The sequence below is a fragment of the Myotis yumanensis genome, unplaced genomic scaffold (assembly GCF_028538775.1).
Source record: "Myotis yumanensis isolate MYYU_CA2020_CCGP unplaced genomic scaffold, mMyoYum1.0.hap1 SCAF_1, whole genome shotgun sequence".
NCBI classification, from domain to species: Eukaryota; Metazoa; Chordata; class Mammalia; order Chiroptera; family Vespertilionidae; genus Myotis; species Myotis yumanensis.
In genome coordinates, this window is record NW_027223752.1 from 77,511,319 (window position 1) to 77,521,144 (window position 9,826).

General features: G+C 44.7%; 1 long non-coding RNA gene across 1 annotated transcript; it reads right to left on the reverse strand.

Moving 5' to 3' along the window:
- Window positions 1–393: 393 nt before the first annotated feature.
- Window positions 394–9,040, reverse strand: LOC139003462 (uncharacterized). Its single transcript, XR_011470246.1, has 3 exons — window positions 8,951–9,040; window positions 8,449–8,529; window positions 394–494 (listed from the first exon to the last, which is right to left on the reverse strand). It is a non-coding gene; the product is annotated as an uncharacterized lncRNA (long non-coding RNA).
- Between the last annotated feature and the right edge of the window lie 786 nt (window positions 9,041–9,826).

Here is a 9,826-nt window from a genome sequence, read left to right on the forward strand (position 1 = left end):
GGTACATTAACTTATGCACAGGCATCTAGGCTCCTGGGAAAATACTCTTTCTGAAGAAAGAGATGCCAGCTGGAGCCATAGTGGGTGATTATTAGGAACCCGGGAGTATACAGCAATAAAATTCAAGTCCTAATGCAAAAGGATTTAGCGCCAGGCATGCGTTTGTTTAAAGAAAGCTGCTACCAAGACTTACTCATTGCAATCATTTTTGAGCCGTGCTCTAGTTCCAGTCAACTGCTAGGCTGCATTTACTGTTCCCAGCCTGCGGAGCGTCCCTCTGACAGCTCCAGCCAAGCCCTGACTGGAATGCCAGAGCTCCAAGGCAAAGAGTTTGAATCCCTTGATGCCAGGTTATTCTTGGCAACAACTCACCTTGGCCCAGATGGAGTCATGAGGCTCTGTCCTGATTATTCGGGGCTGGAACCAGAAGAGATCTCGTCTGTGTGGAGTAATGCAGGCATGGGAAGCCCACCTGGGCACACCCAAGGGTCCCCCTGTGGATAATGAAGGGGTAGGATGAAGTCACTGTCTTTTGCCAATTATTTCTGTTAAATAATAGAATCATTTTATCAAACAATGAAGTATCCCAATGCATAAAACAGATAACAGTCTTTTGTTCTGGTTGATAAATAATGTCTGTGTGCATAAGGGACTTGTGGAGCCTCTATTTTTTTAGATACTTGCTGCTGTGAGTACTCACTCACATATAAACACACACTCTCACATACACACATACACATAAATACACTCACACATAAACACACACTCATATACACACTCACATAAACACACACATACAAACATATACACACTCATTCACATATACATACATACTCACACATAAACATTCTCACATATATACCCACTCACACATACACACATACTCATATATACACACTCATACAGACACACATACGCACACATATACACACTCACTCACACATACACATACTCACACATACTCACATACACACATACTCAAGCCTGTTGCTTGACACCAAGGCTCTTTGAACATTGTTTAAAAATGCCTGCACTATCTGATCTCTGAGGCATAGTCAGCTCCCTATTCTAGATTCCAGTGAGCCAAATATGGCTTCGGAAGATGAGTGATTTCAAGTGCTGGAGTGAGAGTGGGTGGGATAGTCTGTAAGAGAAGCCAAAGCTCAGAAAGCAAGCCTGGGATTGAAGCAGAGAAACAGCTTAAGGCTCAGGGAACGGCTGAGTATTAGTGTAGATGTGAGCAGCTTTTTAACAACACACAAGGTAGGAGGGGATTATGCCTGTGTTCTCAGGCATGAAACACATGTCATTAGCTCATCTGAGGCCATGTGTTTAATGTCACCCAGTCATGGCCTGGATCACTCATGCCCCATCAAAGTATCAAATATGGGCCAGCACCCGGCTTGGTAAGACACCCCTCCTCTGTGGTTCGTTTCCTGTGTGGGCCCAGGAAGGAGGCCTGGGAGGCTGGCAGGAGGCAGAGGGCAGCAAGAGGAGCCCAAGTCTCCATGCACTAAAGCCCAACCAGGACCCAAAAGATCTGGGCCTTTTGGGTTATTTATCATTTGCACCTATAAAGTGTGTGCCTGAGAGCTTTTTAGACGTTTTTCATACTTACTCTGACATTGGCCAAAGATCCTTATTGACTAATCTTATCTTATGAAGCCAAAGATTGAGTCCTAGGGTATTGGGTGGTCTAGACAGAAACAGGGACAACATTACATAGTAATTGGGTCAGCCAAACACACTGGTGAGATTAGAAAAGAATCCCAACCCTTTAGAACCCGGACAAAAACAGCCACAAAAACAGCCACAAAAACAGAGACAACCCCTTTCCCTCCAAATGCTTTCTTAACCTCCAAGATATTTAGATATTTAAGGCACCAAGTTTGTAAAACCATCTCTCAGAGTCTCTAATAAAAACTGCAACAACGCTCTTCTCCAGAGCCCAAAATATGCCCCTTTCTGCCTGGAAGGGACTGATCCCTGCAAAGGCGTTGTCAATCTGTCAAGATTGATTGAACATGCAATTTCATTTTAATGTTGGGCTTTTGGACCCAAATTGGACTTTCTATCTGACTACTGTGTTTCTTTTTTTTTCCGCTCTCCTCTCTGACATATCTTAGAAGTGCCACCACCAATGAATCGCTGGGCGGCTCTGTCCAGTTCAATGTGAACAGGAGATCAAATGGTCGGAGGTTATGGGAGGGAGGAGGTAGCAGGACACAAGCTCTGGAGGGACATCGGCGTTACTTCACATAAAAAAGCGAGGCTTGCCTGGTGGGGTGGCTCAGTTGGTTGAGCAGATCCTGTGCACAGAAAGGTGGCCTGTTCAATTCCCAGTCAGGGCACATATCTGGGTTGTGGGTTCGATCCCCAGCTGAGGCACCAATGGAAGGCAACCACTCGATGTTTCTCTCTCTCTCCCTTCCTCTCTCTAAGCATGTCCTTGGGTGAAGATTTTTTTTAAAAGCTAGGCTTTCCGGCCATTGAAAACCCTAAAAAGGGTCTAGACTTGGGGCAGCAGCAGTGAATTAATTTCCTTTTCCTAATGCAGAGGCTGAAGTCTGGATCTGGGAAGGCAACCTCGGCGGACTTAGGAAAAAATCCGCGGTGATGGCGGTGGACGCGCAGTGGCAGGGAGGCAAGAAGTTGCCATGAAAGGGAAGGATGGGTTGGTTTTGTAAGGAAAGTGGGGTAACAGAGGCGGCCTTTGCAGAGTCTAAACAGCCTAGGGGAGACAAGTAGGTTTTGCAGAAAGGCACACCTAAAAAGTTCCACCGGCGCCCGCCAGTCTAGTTTGATACTCCTAAGGCAGTGGTCGGCAAACTCATTAGTCAACAGAGCCAAATATCAACAGTACTACGATTGAAATTTCTTTTGAGAGCCAAATTTTTTAAACTTAAACTATATAGGTAGGTACATTGTTATTAACTTAATTAGGGCACTCCTAAGGCTTAGGAAGAGCCACACTCAAGGGGCCAAAGAGCCGCATGTGGCTCACGAGCCGCAGTTTGCAGACCAAGGTCCTAAGGTGTCCGTATCCGCAGGGAACCGCCCGCCTCTGGCCAGTCCCTTTATCCTCTTTAGGCAGCAAGCAGAGCCCTGGGTGCGAGCGGGCCTGTGTGGGTGCCTCCCTTTGCGAGCTGCCTCCTTGGAGTGCAGGCTCCAGGCATCTGTTCTCGCCGCCCGCCTAAAATAGAAGGTCTCATTGTGATAGATTAATCCTTTGGCTCAGATCCTGCCCCGGTCACCAGCTCAGCCTGCACTGCGTGGGTGGGGGAGGTGGGGACAAGGACACTTAACTCATTCAGCACATCCCCTCCCGTCTCCTGCAGGAGTGCCCTGTGCAGTTGCTCAGCCCTTATGGAGAAAGGGAGGCCTGGCTGGCAGGTGCTGGGCGGCCTCCATCAAGAGGCTTGTTTGCTTCCTTTTCAGAGGCTCATGGACCCCTGGGGACGGAGGACCAAGTGAAGGGAGACTGTTCCTTTCTCTGATCTCTCTGAACACTTCCATTGGCTGCTCCTTTCGCCTATTTGTATTTCAATTTCTTCATCTGTTAAGTGGTGATAATAGTTTTTACTTACCTCATAGAGCTGGTATTATGATTAAATGAGTTAGTACATAGGAAGTGCTTGCAACTTCACAAAAGAATAAATATTGAATCATTTCATTTATATGAGTCAAATTGCTAGAGACAGAAAGCAGAATAGTGGTTGCCAGGCGTTGAGGGGAGTGGGGAATGGGGTTGCTGTTTAATGGGGGCAGAGTTTCAGTTTGGAAAGATGAACAGTCCTGGTGATGGCTGCACAACAATGGGAACGAACTTCATGCCACTAAACTTTACACGTAATGATGGCTACAGTGGTAAATGTCATGTTATGTGCATGTTATCACAATTAAGCACACACGCACAGACACACATGCAGTGCCAGCTATTCCTTTCCTACTGCATTTTATAAATATTTATGTATATAAATTTTCTCCCAGAAAAGGCTGTTGCTCATACATAAGTATTACTGTCACCTCAATCATAGATAGCTTCAATTTACCTACACAGAGCAAATGAATGAATGAATATGTGTTGGGCCAGAAAATAAAATATTCCAAAGTAAGTAAGTTCTGTTGCTGTTAACCTCCTAACTTATAAAGGGACAATGTTCTCCACCCATAGGGAATCCTGAAGTGGGGAATCCCAGATGCTACACTGGGAAAGGCTCCAGCAGAGTGATGATTAATTATCATTTCTTCCTAGATGAATTGCTTATAAAGTTTAGGAATACTCCAAGTTCACCTGTGAGCCCTGCTCAGGGTCTACCTCAGGGTCATCTGTTTTGGAGGACTATTTAGAGACTGTGTCAGTATGACCGGTATCCCAAAGGTTTAGGCCCTCCCTAGGATGGGCTTGAGGCTTCATTCAAGGTTTATTCATGCCTGTCTCCCAGGACTGGCCCTTTGGAGGAAGAAGCAAGGAGCTGTGCATCCTGCCATGCACTCTGAAGTCCATCCTCTCAGTGGGGTGTGTTCTCGTCTTTTCTGACTGTCCTCTAGCATCTCATCCAAAGTGAGCAAGGAGGAGAGAGTCAGTCTGTAGTTTACAGAAAGGGTTCCAAACCTAAATGTTATGAGTCTCAAAAGACATTGTATAAACAAACAAACAAACAAACAAATCTAGGAATCACCTTAAAGAATTCTTTGGAAAGATCCAGAAATGATTCATTGCATCTTGTAAGCAAGGAGAAAAACCAGGGGGAGCAATTTAAGGCTGAGAACATAAAAACTCTTGAGTCTCACAAACTAAGCATCAGGCTATTTTTGTGTGGATTACTTTCACAAGTCCATTGGGGGTGTGAGGCTTCATCAGAAAGCAGCCATTCACCTTGTGGGAGGCTTAAAGGTAATTTTGGGGACTTTAAACAACCTTTGGTCCTGGCTCGGGAGGCTGGGGCAGGAGGAGGAGTTGAGGGACACTGGGCAGCAGAACTAAACAGCCACAAGGCAGACGATTAACATGGTGGCTGAAAAGGGCAGGAGAGGAGAGAGGAGCCAAAGGCTTAGAGATCATGGGGGAACATCAAATGCTGCTGGAAAAGGTTGGGAGATGAAATACACGTTTAGGCTCTAGCCCCAGGCCTCCCACTGACCTGAATACTTTCTATCCCAGACTGACCTCCAGTTTCACACACTTTGGTCTTCTACAGCAGCTTCTGCCTAAGTTCCCAGTGAGCTAGAGATTACAGATGAGTCACTGTGTATAAAGGGTGTACCCTCTGGGCCACCTTGGGAAGCACATTCTGCTGAGTAGGCCCAAACACAAGGGGGTGACAAGTGGATTCCTTGTCAGCCAAAGATTCCCTGTTGAAGCCTCCCCATGGGTCCTCTACAGGGGCAAGGGCAGGACAGCATGTGGGAACCTGATCTGAGCAGCTCTGGCTTTTGCTCCCTTGTGTAAGCTCTGATGTAAAGATGCTTCCCTCACAGGGGTGCTGCACCCATTCAGGCTCTCAAGATTCGCTTTATGCAGGCACACACCACAAGTGCACGTGTACACACACACACACACACAGACACACACACACACACACACACACACAGCACCTGGGACCAGCCAGGCCTGGGGCCCAATGGGGCCTTATTTCCGAGGGGGATGGAATTGCCAGCTAGAAATAGAACGCTGCTGCTTTTAGCAATGGCACTAAGACACACACAGCCCATGTACACTTTGTATGCAGACAGAAACCCAAAGTAAAAATGATTTCAAATAAAGGTATTTGGCATCCCCGCTAAAGTGAGAAGGCAGACTGGCTCAGTGCCCAGAGAATCAAGAAGCAGTCATTTCTAAATCCAAATCTGTTGTTGGTGACCTTGAGCAAATCATTAAACCTCTCTGTCAACAGCTAATCAACAATGCAAAAAATAGTTGAGAAGAAAAAAAGAGAGAGAATTAGTAGAATTCTTTGCCTATATATAAAGTACAAAGTGTTAAGGAATGCAATAAAGACTTGGTGGTTCTGTTTAGATATTCATGTCTTATTTCACATCTTCATCCCATACCTTTGAGCTAGGTATTCCCACTAATTCAAGCTGAGATCTGCCCACCCTCAATGATGAGCATCCCATAAGCTGCTTGCCCCAATGGTGACGGTGTAATGAAATAGAGCACACACCCTCACATACCCCAGCAAGTCCTGACTTGATCTGCCAACTGATGAGGGGAGTCTCAGCATGGTTCACCATGTGGCGGAGAGTCCTGGATTATCAAGCATAGACAGCTAAGCTTCAGGCTTCTTGTTTTGCTCACGTTTCTTAGAGATTTTGCTCTCCCCATCCTCCCACAACTGTAGTCCCCATGTAAAAATTAAAATGTCACCATTTTATTAATTTACATTTAATTTATCTAAGAGCTGATCACTTGGGGATTTGGATCCAGAAATATACTCAATTATTCTGCACTTGTCAGAGTCAGAAATGATGATTTCTTTTGAGCATATTATATTCTGTGCAAGGGGATTGTGAAATACAAACCAATTTTCATTCATTCTGATCAAGTCACTTCTGCTATGAACCTCTTAATAACTTACAAATTTGGGTCTTTGTGGGGTTGGGGTGAGAGAGGTAGGCTGAAGGATATGTATGACTGAGATCTATAACATTCTGTCAGGGGTGGGGTGTCATTGATGTAAATATTTCACCTATGTCTGATAACAGCCAACTTATTTAAACGATGAAATCTAGCCTTTTTTGCTCAGTCATCTACAGAGAGACTAATCTGATATATTTCTATTTTAGTTAGGGCCCATGCTCTAAAATAAAACAGCAAGTTGCTTTGAAATGAAATGAATTAATTTCTCTTTAGCCCATGCAATTATTCTCATTGAATATCCTACTTGTGTGTGTGTTATTTTCGCCAGCATTTCCATATAAATGTCTAACAAGGTAACCAGAAATAATAAGCTCCTGATATTTTCCTCCTCCTCCTGGACAGAACCTAATTATTCCCTGACATCAACTTTCCTTGTCAAAAGAGTCCCACGGAGCCTAGAAGCAAGGACAGTTTAGCCTTTACAGATTAGCAGAGCTGAGGAATTTGTACGTGTAGCTTTAAAATAGATGAGGTGTCAAACAGGGGTCAGTTTTCATGTAGGACATTTATGGTTAGGAGTCTGGTAACTTACATTGCTTAGTGTATTTATTTATAGTAAATTAACTATTGCAAAGCTTGGTCCCAGGATATTTCAGGGTCTTTAGGGAAGTCAAAGGCTCGCGCACACACACACACACACACGCCCGCACACAGGACACAGACATCATCTGAACACTAATTCTTCAAGTTTATTCTACTTTCTAATAATGATTTAAAGAAATTTAAAGGAATTGTCAGAATCAAATGATCTTAAGACTTGATGTGAAAACAAGGCTTTGTGCTTACAAAGGGGAATTTTCATTAGTCATTTTTGCAGATTCATTCTTAGCTTAGCATAGGACCACTCTACTTGGAGTAGGGAAGAATGTTTCCAATTCCTTATCTAGGCCTCTCTGTTCATCTCTACTCACCACCCTTCCAGGTCATCCTAACCATCACCCTCTTCCAAAGACCCAGAGGTCTCCTGTGGGCTGAAAGCAAGCTCAAAGAACACGACCAGCAAGATATTGGGAGTTCAGGGGGGACCCATTTTAGAAGTATTTACAAGTTAAAGGAGAGGCCTAGAGAAGGTGAAACTTGAAAGAACTATGTCTCTAATGCTGGAATTGTGGGGGTCTTGGCAGAATGGGGGGGGTGGAAGAGGGGCGTGATTGTTTTGGAGGGAGGAACATCTTCCTAGTGACCATTAAAACATACCATATACAATATCACCTTCTATTCTCCTTGCTTATAAAGCCACTGCGAGGCATTCAAATGAAAAGCAATTTGGGTATAACAAACTTGGTTCAGTTCCATATTGCTTGATTCTTTCCCAGAAGCTGTTCATACACCTAAAAACATGTTTATTGGTAAACAATGGACATGCTTTTATTTTAAACATGTTTTTATTGATTTCAGAGAGGAAGGGAGAGGGAGAGATAGAAACATCAATGATGAGAAAGAATCATCAATCAGCTGCCTCCTGCACGCCACCTATTGGGGGTTGAGCCCACAATGTGGGCATGTGTCCTGACCAGGAAGCGAACCATGACTTCCTGGTTTAAGGGTTGAACCTTAACCATTGAGCAACACCAGCCAGGCAACAGTAGACACGCTTTTAGCAAAAAGTTGCCTGGTAACATTTTTCAGGGTTGTTGGCAGATCTGCTCTATGCACTTCATTTCTGCTTTTTTCTTTTTTCCTATCTCTTTTCTAACAGTTCTCCAGGAATCCCACCTGGTCTGTCTGTCCTTTTGCTGCTGCTCCTGGGCAGTCTGAATCAAATGGTTATAGGGGAGATGTATGTAAATCCACTCAGCACTTACATAGACAGTGACCTGCACGTGTGAACTGCCAGCATACCCAGGTCTGCGAGGTTTCTGCCTGAGGAACGGCAGGGTACTGCTCTGAAAGGCAAGGGAGAGTGTGATTACCAGGGTGGGCTGAAGGGCAGGAAACACCATGTACTTTCCAGCCTATGTCTGAGCCATCTGGCAGCTGGACAAGGCAGAGATGGCTACAGGCAGTGAGGGCACGTCTGTTCACCAGCTCTGCGCCTCTCAAGCCATAGAAACTGCTCATTCGTAAGGAAACGTGTTGGTTCACACACATGGCTTCCCTCCTTCATTTACAAAGTGCAGGGTCCTCAGAAATGACTGCTATGCATATCTAAGTTTTCAAATTAGAGCTGGTATTTATACTCAGCCAAACCCAGGGGAGGATGGTAAGGTGCTGGAGAACAAGGTTTAAGATAGGAATTAATTTGTGTTGCTGAACACATTTTAGGGACTATTGATTCAAAGAATGATGGCCAATCATCAGACTCACCCTGAAGGTGTTTTGGTGAATGTAGCCTCTTCCACCTTCTCTGCAGTTTAACTCCAGTTCCTTTACTCCGGGGTCCTTCTTTGAATGAGGTCAAACAGCTCCTGTGGAATACTTCTGAAGGATGAAATCTGTCTGGTCAACATGACTTCTCTTTCCTTCCCTTCCTTTCCCTTCCCTTCCCTTCCCTTCCCTTCCCTTCCCTTCCCTTCCCTTCCCTTCCCACATAATTGATATGTGGTAACATCACTGAGGTGGCAGAACTTGAAGAGCATTGATTGGCATTATTATCTAGGTCTTGGCTGAAAACCATTTGCATTGTTTCCATGAAACCCTGATGACACAGCTCATAGAGGCCAGAATGATGCAGCGATGGAGCCCAGAATGCTGGTTCGGCCTCTGTCCTGTGCTACCAGTACTTGAGAAAACCTCTTCCATTTTCTCTGCCTCAGTTCCTCCATGTGAGAAAGGAGGATGTATTTGTCTCCCTCTCTTAGAGATATTGTCAGTAGGAAGAGAAGAGAAGGAAGTGAGGATCTGCTGAGGCTATGCCACCAAGGCCTTCCAAGGTGACATGGGTTGCAAGGGAAAGTCACTGGTATTGAATACAGTGTGAAAGGAATCTTGTTACTGCATAAGTGATTCTGCTGGGACCTCAATGCATGGGAGGTGTTTAATGAGCACTTGAATAGTTGAACAAACTGCCAAATGAAAACACCTTTGACTGGAATACAGAGCGTGTCTTACATGCAGTGGCCACTCATTAAATGCCTGGTTCATGATGTTATATTTCAACTCATTCTGTGTACACAACTTAGAGCTTAGTGTTAACTGCTTTGGCATTGTAATTCTTAAGATGAAAGTGGGGTGGTGTTTAGG